Genomic DNA, 11,871 nt, shown 5'->3' on the forward strand with positions numbered 1-11,871 from the left:
ACTGGCTGTTATACTTCTGTGGCCAGAATATAGTCACATGGCCATAGCAAGCTGTAAGACAGGCTGAGACTTGTATTCCCTTTATGGGATGCATTACCCCTGGATGAAATGAGTTCCATTACCAAAAAAAGAAAAAGGAGACTAGCTATTGGGGTGGTCAACTGGGTGTCTCTGCCACAATATTTTTGCATCTTTTGACATCTGTCTTATTCTCTGTAGCTCATTATGATTATCTACAGCGATGCTGAGATCATATCAGCATCTTAATCTAAGAACCTGAGATAAAATTTCTTCAAAATGCAGAATCAATGAAAGAAATGTAGTGACTGTAGTATTACAGTAAGTTCTGAAGTTGAAGATGAATAAAGCAGGGACACACCTTAGTCTTCTTGGAAAAGAAGACACTTCCCCTTACGAGTCTATAAAAATTTGTCTTTGTTAGGCCCTGGTCCTTCCTTTTTCTAGTCAAAATCCTAAAGGTAGACAATGAGCCTTCTCCTGCTGCACTAGTTTCTTCAACAGCCTTGCTATCAAGGTCTTCCAAAATTGTATCATCAGAATGTTTTGAGAATCTCATTTCTTTTGAAATTGTGTCCATTTTTCTGTGGTAATTAAAAAAACAAAAAACCTGCCTACTGTATTATCCTCCACGCATGTGCACATGCTAAGTCGCTTCTTCAGTTGTGCCCAACGCTTTCGGACCCTATGGAGTATAGCCCAGCAGGCTCCTCTGTCCATGGGGTTCTCCAGGCAAGAATACTGGAGTGGGTTGCCATTCCCTCCTCCAGGGGATCTTCCTGATCCAGGGATTAAACCCCTGTCTTTTATGTCCCCTGCATTGGCAGGTGGGTTCTTTATAATGATCGCCACCTGGGAAGCCCTATTATTCTTCAAATTATCTTAGTTTATTTTGAATACTAAGATAGCAGGGTTGCTTTTTCCCACATTCTTCACCATTTCACTCCATCTTGCTTTTCTTCCCAGTTGCTCAACTCACAATGGTAATATTCTTTTTCTCTTTTCTACATTCTGAAATGTGAGCCTCATGATAAAATCAGTTAAAAACTTCCCCAAAGACCTGTATTTATCAGAAAGAATTTCCCAGTATTAAAATAATCAGATTTAAAAATTCAGCCTTGGACATGGTTCTGTTACAGTGTCTACATGCACAAATGGGGAAAACCACCACCTTGTACATAAGGCAAAGAAATCAGACCAAGTGATCATTATGCAATAATGTATTAATAATAGATGGCATAATGAACTAAAAATGAGCTTGGCAAAACTCCCAGGTACTTTTCATCAACTCATTTCTACGACCTGCTTTGCCTGTGAAAGGTAGAATGAACACACTATCCCACATTCACTTGGGTTTAGAGATCCTGGCAGGGATCCAAAGCCTAGAAACAGTGACTCTGGCTTTGCTAGACACCTATCTAGACACCCTTGGCCTCTAGAACGTATGTGTCTGTGGGAAGGAGCCTGAGGGCCTGATTATGTTCTGCAGACTGGACCTCTGTGTTCCTGAGCCTCCTAGCAAACATGCATAGGAACCTCTCTGACAGCTGCACAAGGTCAGATCCTGGGAAGAGTAGATGAGCTCCTGGTTTCCATTCAGTTGGTGTGGAGTGAGGAGACAGACAAATTGCATGAGAACTGCTGCTGTATCTCCTGGCTATATTATCCTCTGCTGTCCTGAGGTCTGACCATCAGAGGTCCAAGTTTGGCAGGGACACAGTCATTATATGAGAAAGAAATCACACAGTTACAAGAGGGACTCCTGGGACTTGCTCCTCACTCCACACCCTGCCTTCTGCCGCAGAGTGGGGCTTGGCACCTACTCAAGTTGTACCAGTCATCAGAGACTCTAAAGAGTTACAGCCCATATGCGTGTGTGCTCAATCATGTGTGACCCCATGGTCTGTAGCCACCAGGCTCCTCTGTCCATGGAATTTTCCAGGAAAGAATACTGGAGTGGGTAGCCATTTCCTCCTCCAGGTATCTTCTGGACCCAGGGATTGAACCCAGGTTTCCTGCATTGGTAGGCACATTACGTACCACTGGATCATCTAGGAGGGCTTCCCTGGTGGCTCAGAGGTTAAAGCGTCTGCCTGCAATGCGGGAGACCTGGGTTCCATCCCTGGGTCGGGAAGATCTTCTGGAGAAGGAAATGACAACCCACTCCAGTATTCTTGCCTGGAGAATCCCATGGACGGAGGAGCCTGGAGGGCTACACCCCACAGGGTTGTAAAGAGTCATACACGACTGAGTGACTTCACTTTCTAAGGACAGAAACGGTATGGACCTAACAGAAGTAGAAGATATTAAGAAGTGGTGGCAAGAATACACAGAAGAACTGTACAAAAAAGATCTTCATGACCCAAATAATTAGGATGGTGTGATCACTCAACTAGAGCCCAACATCCTGGAATGCAAAGTCAAGTGGGCCTTAGGAAGCATCACTACAAACAAAGCTAGTGGAGGTGATGGAACTCCAGTTGAGCTGTTTCAAATCTTAAAAGATGATGTTGTGAAAGTGCTGAACTCAATATGCCAGCAAATTTTAAAAACTCAGCAGTGGCCACAGGACTGGGAAAGGTCAGTTTTTATTCCAATCCCAAAGAAAGGCAATGCCAAAATATGCTCAAACTACCACACAATTGCACTCATCTCACATGCTAGCAAAGTAATGCTTAAAATTCTCCAAGCCAGGCTTCAACAGTACGTGAACAGTGAACTTCCAGATGTGCAGTCTGGATTTAGAAAAGGCAGAGGAAAGTGAAGTCGCTCAGTCGTGTCCAACTCTTTGTGGCCCCATGGACTGTAGCCCACCAGGATCTTCCATCCATGGATTTCTCCAGGCAAGAGTACTGGAGTGGGTTGCCATTTCCTTCTCCAGGGGATCTTCCCAACCCAGGGATTGAACCTGGGTATCCCACATTGTAGGCAGACGCTGTACCGTCTGACCCACCAGGGATCAAATTGCCAACATCCATTGGATCATCGAAAAAACAAGAGAATTCCAGAAAAACAGCTATTTCTGCTTTATTGACTATGCCAAAGCTTTTGACTGTGTGTATCACAACAAACTCTGGAAAATTCTTCAAGAGAAGGGAATACTAGACCACCTGACCTGCTTCTTGAGAAATCTGTATGCAGGTCAGAAAGTAAGTTAGAACTGGACATGGAACAACAGACTGGTTCCAAATTGGGAAAGGAGTATGACAAGGCTGTATATTGTCAGCCTGCTTATTTAACTTATATGCAGAGTACATCATGAGAAATGCTGGGATGGACGAAGCACAAGCTGGAATCAAAATTGTTGGGAGCAATATTAATAACCTCAGATATGCAGATGACACCACCCTTATGGTAGAAAGTGAAAAATAACTAAAGAGCCTCTTGATGAAAGTGAAAGAAGAGAGTGAAAAAGTTGGCTTAAAACTCAACATTCAGAAAACTAAGATCATGGCATCTGGTCCCATCACTTCATGGCAAATAGATGGGGAAACAATGGAAACTGTGACAGACTTTACTTTTTGGGGTTTCAAAATCACTGCAGATGGTGACTTCAGCCATGAAATTAAAAGACACTTGCTCCTTGGAAGAAAAGTTATGACAAACCTAGACAGCATACTGAAAAGCAGAGACATTACTTTGCCAACAAAGTCCTGTCTAGTCAAGGCTATGGTTTTTCCAGTAGTCATGTATGGATGTGAGAGCTGGACTACAAAGAAAGCCGAGCACCAAAGAGTTGATGCTTTTGAACTGCGGTGTTAGAGAAGACTCTTGAGAGTCCCTTGGACTGCAAGGAGACCCAACCAGTTCATCCTAAAGGAAATCAGTCCTGAATATTCATTGGAAGGACTGATGCTGAAGCTGAAATTCCAATCCTTTGGCCACCTGATGCAAAGAACTGACTCATTGGAAAAGATCCTGATGCTGGGAAAGATTGAAGGCAAGCGGAGAAGGGGACAACAGAGGATGAGATGGTTGGATGGCATCACTGACTCAGTGAACATGAGTTTGAGTAACTCCAGCAGTTGGTGATGGACAGGGAGGCCTGGTGTGCTGCAGTCCTGTGGTCGCAAAGAGTCAGACATGACTGAGTGACTGAACTGAACTGAACTGAACTGAACATCTAGAAAGCCCAAAGTGTTATAGCATACGTCCCTAAATCTTCAGAAAATGAATTTATGTGTTAAACAGAATGACACAGCTCCAGGCATGGAGAGCATAGAACTGTACATTGAGTATCATGAGTATTCTGATCTGGATATCAGAAACACAAAATTGCCTGCAACACCCCCAGAATAAAGGATCATTTTTCTCTGCCTCCCTCTTGAGCTGAGACATCTCATCTCATCTTCTCTAGTCCTCAGACTATGGTTTGTACCATTAGCTCCCATGGTTCTCAGACCTTCATATTCAGACAAATTTATACCACTGATGTAAAGCTAGATATCCAGCTTGCAGATGAAAGATCATGAGACTTCTTAACCCCCATAATCATGTAAGCCAATTCTTCATAAGAAAACAATTAATTAATATATAATAGAGAGACTTAGCCCTCCCTCACTCACTGTCCATATGATCTTGATAATTCACCTGATCTCTCTGAGCCTTAGTTTCCTTACTGATAAAATCAAATTAGATGATCTCAAAGCTTTTCTCACTTTTCAATCCTATGAATCCTGAATCCTCAGGTCCTGGGACTCTCCCAAGTTTTCTCAAGCTACCCCTTTAACTCCTCACAAATAAATATTAGCACATTTAAAACCATTAGCATTTCTACAATTTACATGCAGTTCAAGTAATCCAAACATACTGGGCTCACTGCCACTTATTGTAACCTGTTACAGTTATCTCTGTGCATAAAGGCTCTGCTTTTCTCTCTAAAATCAACAACATGAGGTATTTCAGGGCCATGGGGTAACAACCTGTATTTAAGAATGGACAACCTGTATTTGAGAATTTGTATTGGAAGTCAGCCAAGCAAGTATGGGATACTAGTTCCCATTCTGAAATTGTCTAAATGCCCTTGACATAGTTACCCAGGTCTTGTGAGCCTCATTCTTACCACCTGAAAGTGGACAAGGACCTGCCTCATAGGATGGCTGGAAAGTGGTGAATCCCAGGAGCTGACCCACCAGACCAGACCTACACTCACTTGATCACCTTCCATTGGGCACCACAGCCGGAAGTTCACCCCAGATCAGAAAACTGCTTTATTCCTGTTAGGGAGAGCTGACATCACTGAAGGATTAGAAACCCTGTTATCCTAGCTTATTTTTGCAGCTTAATCTCTTGCTTACTCTAAGACATACTCTCTAGAATCTGAATTTGATTATATATATTTATATATATATATATATTTATATATATATATATATATATATATATATACACACACACACCTGCTAGCCTAGCACACAGTAGAAAATGCAAATTAGTAGTTTTCATTATTAAAGTAATAATGTTTAGCATTTCCACACCTTTGTTTATGTCATTTCTCCTCCCTAAGTACCTTTTTCTTCAAAGCATAATTATACAGCAAAATCCAAAATTTTCAGTAGGAAAAAAGGGAATGTTCTGAGCTTCTGTATTTATATAACTCCCATAGGACTTTCCACACCTACTTCTATTATGATAATTTTAAAATATGACTTTTTTTTACTATACATATGCTGCTGAAGGTCAATAGATTGTGTGTGATATATTTTTTACATACGGTCCCAAAGCCAGCTATCTTACACTTTCACATATAGAACTCAATAAATAATACATAATTAATAAAGAATTAGTGAAAACAGACCCATGAGCCCAGAAATTATTTATTGACTCTGTAGCTTGCTTGATTTTGGCTTGCTATTTAGTTTAGGAAGGGCAGAGAGGGTATTTTCAAACTTACCTAAGGTGGGAGTTGCTTTGTACCTGATGTCATTAAACCTGAAACCCTGTCTGCCCTGGAGTCCATTCCATTTCTGAGCATGTCTATTGGGCTGAAAGCAGAAGTCTTTATAATATAACTAGACATTTTAATAGCCCCTGGGGATATAAAAGCACTTCTGGAAGGTTATTTTTTTTCTGAATAAAAGTAGTCTGTGCAAAGAACAGCTAGAAAATATGTAGTAATTAGAAAAAAATACATATTTTCTGTTCCTCTGAAATCATAATATTGCTGAGTGATATTTAATGGGTTTTTATCATACACTCCATCATCAGAGGCATTGTCTCATTTAAGCTTCATGATGACAATATTGTAGAAATCATTCCTATTTCCATTTTACAAATAAGGAACTCATGACAGAGAGTTGGCAAATCAGTTACTCAAGGTTACACAACTAGCGATGGGATGAAATAGATAACTTGGTCATGACCAGAGCTTTCTACTTGGATATAAACATTTGAGGAATTTCCAAACAAGATGACCTCTCTATTCTGAGACTCTTAACCTTTGGTCTCCAAGGTATCGGAACATGAAAATGGATAGGAGTTTTCATGGTCACTGTGCAACCCCTGTTTAATTAGCCTTGAACGTAGAGACATCTCTCTCTTTCTCTCACTCTGGTTTTCTTTGAGAAAAACAAAAACAAAACTGAAAATAAACTTGGTCTCCAGTGGTTTTCATCAGTGTTCACTAGAAGGGCTTTCTCAAAGCTTGGGAGAAACAGATCTCTATGACCTTTGGCCAGGGACTCTGCATGCATGACTCGGGTGTCAGCAGCAATCAATGCCCAAGCACAAGGATACCTGTTGTCAGGCAACACTGTCTCAGGGTTCTACAGGTACACCTGGGCTGCCAAATGCTTGAGATAAAGGTCCTTCATGCCCCTTTCCCCATCAAGGTGCCTCTCTGACTTTTGCCAGCAGGGCCACTTTCCCCACCTGATGGGCTTTAAGCACCCCAAAGCCCATCAGTAAAGCCTCTCATCCAAAAAAGGAAGTTGAGAGGCAGTAGTGAATCAAGCCAAGTACAAGTCAAGTGTAAGTGCAAGTCAAGCCAAGACAAGTGGGGCTTCCCTAGTAACTCAGTTGGTAAAGAATCCACCTGCAATGTAGGAGACCCCAGTAAGATTCCTGGCTTGAGAAGATCCACTAGAGAAGGGATAGGCTACCCACTCTAGTATTCTTGGGCTTACCTGTGGCTCAGCTGGTAAAGAGACCACCTGCAATGCGGGAGACCTAGGTTCGATCCCTGGGTTGGGAAGATCCCCTGGAGAAGGGAAAGGTTACCCACTCCAGTATTCTGGCCTGCAGAATTCCATGGACTGTATAGTTCATGGGTTCACAAAGAGTCCAACAAGACTGAGCGACTTTCACTGTCACTTTCAGTGAGTCAAGCCAAGTGCCAGAGAAGAGAGAGGCAGAAAGGACTGAGGTGGGAGAGGGAGCCTATGGAGTTCAATACTACAGGGAGCAAGCTCCTTCCTCCCAGTTGTAGTGCACTTTGTACTGGGTTGGGAAGCTGTTTCCACTGAAGAAGGGAACAGCTACCCACTCCAGTATTCTGGCCTGGAGAATTCCATGGACTGTATATTCCATGGGGTCACAAAGAGTCAGACACGACTGAGCAACTTTCATGCTAGTCTTCCCTGAACTTCACTGTCTCCCAGAGTTTGCTCAGACTTATGTCCATTGAGTTGGTGATGCCATGACCTTTGAACCATCACAACATGACAAACTGCTCCCATGTGGTTCCATCACCTAAGCATTGATCATCACCTAATGAGGGGAAAGTTGAATGCACTGTGTCTATTCTACAGACAACTCTGCATGAACACTTATATTACAGCAGATTGGTTTTTTTTTTTTTTTTTTTTTAACTTTTACGTGCCAGCTCTGTTACTTAGCCATAAGGGATGCAGATTTTTGAGCATTTCATGTATTTATAGTCACTGGCATCACTGGGTATTTGTGTTTGTTTACACCTTTGCCCAGCACTTTTTTTTTACTCTTGTTCCTAGACAGATATATTTTTCTTCTAAGACCACAAGCAAGACACACAATATTGATCTGATTGCAACATAGAATCTTCCTGAAATACTGAGAGCTGATGACCTCATACCACATCGTACAGTAAAAGTTAGGATAGCCTTAGCAAAAGGAGTCAGTCAAGTGTTTTATAAGAGAGGAAACTATAAAAAGAGTGTTCTTCACATTCTCCTATTGCTATAATCCAGTCAGGTCATATTTTATTGGGGCTCATTACAAAGTTAGAGAGTGATAAGTGTGGAAACCATGGAAACATATTATGGCCAAATTGATGTTGCCTTGAAACCCTAGTGACTCACTCTATGGAACACTACACATTATCCATTAAGGTGTCTCTCCGACTTTTGTCAGCAGGGTCTTTTACAAGCTCATTCTAGGTTCAAGTTCAGCCACAAACTCACGGATGTGCTCTCTGTTGTAAAGGCTACAGCGAGTCACTAGGCTGTATCCAGTACTAAGGAAAAGATACTACAAACTGCACAGTATCCTTCATCAATTTTATTCAATTGAATACCTTGAGTCATAAGAAATATTTAGATATTCCTAAATATTTAAGACATTTACAGTGCTCTCTTTCTCTTTCTTTTAAACTCAGTTAGTTGCCTCTACCTTTTCAAGCTTTAAATAAGAATATACCTTGTCAATGTCATTGTTCCCCTTGAAAATATTAGACTTCAATATTCTAATCTGAAAACAATAAATAAATCCCAGTGGATCATTAAATTTTGTAAGTTCCCCAAACCTATGAACTATAAAGTCACACTCTACTTCAAAGAGTGCTATTGAAGCAAGCTAGAACAAGGACTGTCCTTTTATATATGGTCCCAAAGGTTAAGCCTTTCTTATATAATTTATGAAATCAAAATAGAACATTGAATAAACCCTAACTTTCAGGTGGCTTACATATAAATGATAGTTTTAAAATTCCAATTATTATTTTTGTCAGAATCAATAATGCAAGATTTCTGCAATGCAAGTGAGTAAGAGTAATGATTTTCAAAAATACATCATCAAATATTTATTGGCTGTGTACACTGTACTTCTTAGTCAGGTGATGCCATCTTGCAGAGGGCTGAATATTTTCCAGGTTTGCAGGCAATATGTTTTAGAGAAGGAAACAGAAATCAGGAGATCTATGACTTTTCTGGGCACTTGACTCAACAGGTTTTAAACCAGGTACACTCAGCCACTTAGGTACATGGAAACTGCTCTCGAGCTTTATTGAATTGCTGGTTAAGACACAGGAACTAAACTAGGTCTATAATTTCAGATGCCCTTTTTTAATGACTCATTTTTCTGTCAATAAAATTGACAACAGAGACTAGTGCAGTTCCTTTGCCCACCTCCGAGTTGCTCTGTTGAGTCATGTGACACAGTCGAATGTTGCCAGATGTAGGCTGTCACTCTCTGCTGGTGTTTTCATGGAAATAAGATTAGAGAAATGGAGCCTGCACACTCCCAGGGAGGTTTTCAGCAGACATGACGGATGGCATCAATCATTCACCAGAAGGTCTCACATGGGAGGTTTTCATTGATAGTACAGACCTTATTTGTGTATCTAAAAATGCAGTCCATTCCATTCCTAGTAAAAGTCATCTCCTCTAGCACGGGGCTTCTTTCTGACCTCAGAACCTCCTAAAAGATTCAAATATCTTATCTCCTTTCCATTTCTGAGACTCAAGAAGAATTTCAAAGATGAAACAGGGGAGTTAGGTTTAACTATGAGTTGAAATCACATAAAGAATTTTCAAAATGTGTTCATTGCAAGAAAAAAAGTCTAATGATACTTCATAGTCATCTTCAAAAGAGAAACATGGAAAACCCTCAGTATTATTCTGACACTTTCCCTCATTGATGCCAATCAAATCATTTATTGGATAATATAACCAGATAGATTGTACTCATGAGTATTTTGACATTTAAAGACAGATAACAAAGGAACAGATGTATAAGCTTACCAAAGGATATAGTGATGTGCTAAATAAAAGCCACTTGGTGATAATACACTTCTCCACTTTAAGAAGAGAAAATGAAGAGGCTCAGAGAAAACTATGTCAGGTGAAGTGCAAATGTGACAGTTTATATCAATAAGATGTAAATTACAAATACATTTTAAGAGTTAAATTTTTTTTAATTTTAATAAATGTATTTAACAATTAAATTAAAATATAGATATTAAAAATATTTTTTAAAATGATGCAGCTCTTCAAGAAAAGAAATGAAAAAAGAAAAATGAAAAATGAAATACGGCAATAACATTTTGCCTGGGTTAAATTGCCAATGATTTTTTTTAACTTAAATAACATGCTCCAGTAGTCATGCATGGATGTGAGTTGGACTATAAAGAAAGCTGAGCACCAAAGGATTGATGCTTTTGAACTGTGGTGTTGGAGAAGATTCTTGAGAGTCCCTTGGACTGCACGGAGATCCAACCAGTCAATCCTAAAGGAAATCTGTCCTGAATACTCATTAGAAGGACTGATGCTGAAGGTGAAACTACAATATTTTGGCCACCTGATACGAAAAACTGACTCATCGGAAAAGATCCTATTGCTGGGAAAGATTGAAGGCAGGAGGAGAAGGGAATGACAGAAGATGAGATGATTGGATGGCATCACCAACTTGATGGACATGAGTGTGAGTAAGCTCCAGGAGTTGGTGATGGACAAGGAAGCCTGGCGTGCTGCAGTCCATGGGGTCACAAAGAGTCAGACACGACTGAGTGACTGAACTGAACGTGCTCATGATCAGAATGTGGGAAAACTGGCAATTCTCACTCTTTGTTGTTATGAATAAAAGTTGGTATAAATCCTATAAGGAACAATTCAGCCATATCCATCAAAATTACAGATGCACCCTACCGTTTTCCCCGGAAAGTTTTAATTTTAGAAATGGATTCTACTAATATACTCCCACTCATGTAAAGTATCTTTGAACAAATATATTAATTAAAGCCCCACTGGAAATAAAACAATAAAAATTGGAAGCAACTTAAATGTGCACCAGTAGAGAGTAATTAAATATATATTTTAACTTATAAATATGTACAATGAAATGTTATATGGCATCCAAGACAGATAAGGCAGACAATTATGTAAAAGTTCATATGGTACAAATGGAATTACAAAACTAAAATGCAGAATAACATGCAATATATAATTCTATTTGTCCGTATATGCTTATCAGTGCATAGATTAACTCTAGAAGTATACATAAGAAGCGAACAAAACTGACTATTGACTGCCTATAGTAATAAAAGTGGGGAAACTTTTTACTTATATCATGCACAAGTGTTACCAAGAGGGGAGATTAAAAAAGAAAAGGAAAGGAAAAAAGATAATAAAACAATTCAAGAGAGAAAGAAATAACATAAAACCAATTCTCTGTGTACAATCAATTTAACATGATTTGTAAGGGGCTTTCTATGTGAAAATCAATAGGTCTTTATTGGTAATCATGCTGCACAGGGCTAAGTCACTAAGCCGTGTCTGACTATGCAACCCCACAGACTGTGGCCCACCAGGCTCTTCTGTTCATGGAATTTTCCAGGCAAGAATACTGGAGTGGGGGTATTATTTCCTCCTTCTCCGGAGAATCTTCCCAACCCAAGGATCAAACTCATGTCTCTTACGTCCCCCTGCAATGGCAGGCAGACTCTTTACCACTTAGGCACCTGGGAAGCTGTTGGTAATTATTATATCCATTTGTATAGGATTTTAGAATTTGAAAGCATTTTTCCAGATTTGGTGCCAAAAGATCTAGCCAAAACTTGGACCCATGCTGACTCATTGCCTAACTGTAAGGAAATCATTTTTGTATTTTTATATCTAACTCTTTGTGAAATGATTGTAAGACTTTCGTCTTCTTTGCAAATCA

Source organism: Bos indicus, chromosome 9 (genome assembly GCF_029378745.1).
Source record: "Bos indicus isolate NIAB-ARS_2022 breed Sahiwal x Tharparkar chromosome 9, NIAB-ARS_B.indTharparkar_mat_pri_1.0, whole genome shotgun sequence".
Lineage (NCBI taxonomy): Eukaryota > Metazoa > Chordata > Mammalia > Artiodactyla > Bovidae > Bos > Bos indicus.